The sequence below is a fragment of the Protopterus annectens genome, chromosome 2.part2 (genome assembly GCF_019279795.1).
Source record: "Protopterus annectens isolate FY-2018-M chromosome 2.part2, PAN1.0, whole genome shotgun sequence".
Lineage (NCBI taxonomy): Eukaryota > Metazoa > Chordata > Ceratodontiformes > Protopteridae > Protopterus > Protopterus annectens.
The window spans coordinates 1,145,087,982-1,145,089,346 of record NC_056730.1 but is presented as its reverse complement, the minus strand read 5'-3'; positions in this window follow the sequence as shown (position 1 = coordinate 1,145,089,346).

Here is a 1,365-nt window from a genome sequence, read left to right as displayed (position 1 = left end):
GTTAATTACCTGAGACATACCTCCCTGGACTATATGAAGAGACATATTATTGCTCTCTATGAATATGTGTCTCGGGCAGGTATGTGCCTTGCACTGAGCAGCATTCTACGTACTTTCACCAAGAATGATGCCACAGTATGAACAAAAGATGATTGAGTTCAATAATTGGCTTAGTTTCTGTTGTCTTTCCAGATTCAATATTTGTCAGCGTGGGAGGACATGGTTAACAATGCATGTTGCTTTGCGAAGGATGGTCTGCACCTGTCCTTCCTGGTCTTCAGAATATTGGCTAAAATTCTATCCACCACTTAGAGCCTTTTTTATGCAATTCCAAATTGATAAACCTGCTGACATAGGAAATAAAACCCAAATAAATGTAAAGGTGTTACTGCTCATTGCTAGGCCTAAACAAGAAGCTCCATGCCCTACACGCTCTCTTCAGTCTGGAGAATGTAGACATCTGTACCATTACCGAGACATGGTTTAAATCTGTAGAAAGTACTCTGGCAGTGCAAGGCTTCAGTGCCCTTCACACATTTAGACCATCAGCTGCACAGATAGGACAAAATATGGAGGAGGCTTGATCTACATGAGCAATAATTATAACTCTAGGTTGGTTAAACAGGACAATGACCTGGAGTTTTTCCATGTGCAAATCACTATAGACATAGTCTGATCCTATATCCTAGCAAGCTATAGGCCACCTTCTATGTCCCACGAATCCCATAGCTCATAACTAGACCTACTGGAGAAGCTCACCATTAAACCAATATCCTATTCATGGGAGACTTTAACTACCCTTCTATAGGTTGGGAAACATACGCTGCCTCATATTCACAGTCACAATGATTCCTGGACTTATTAACACAAATAACCTTGATCAGATGGTGTGTACACCCACCACAGGTTCAAAGATACTAAACATTGTAATCACCAATAAGGGAGAGTGCTGCACACACTTAAGTGTCATGACCTCTCTGATGTGGTCAGACCCCAAAGCTGTCTCCTTCAAAATAAAAATTAGCTCAGTAAACTCAGCAAACTCTATAACAGATAGAAAGTATTCCAAAGCAAACTAAATCCTGTTAAGAGGTAGTTTGTCCAATTTGTTGCTCCTCCTAACCCCAAGATCACATCAACCTATGTGGACTTGCTCACAGAGACCCTGCACAACCATGGAAATGGCTGTATAGAGGCTGCTATATCTACTAAAAGTAAGCCCCAAACAAACTCTAAAAACAAACCACACTGGTACTATTCTAATGTTAATAGGGTATATAACAAAAGGAAAAAAAAAGTCATGGCTAAAATCAGAAAGAATAACTCCCATAATGATAAAAGCTCTCTAATGAAACTAAACAGGAA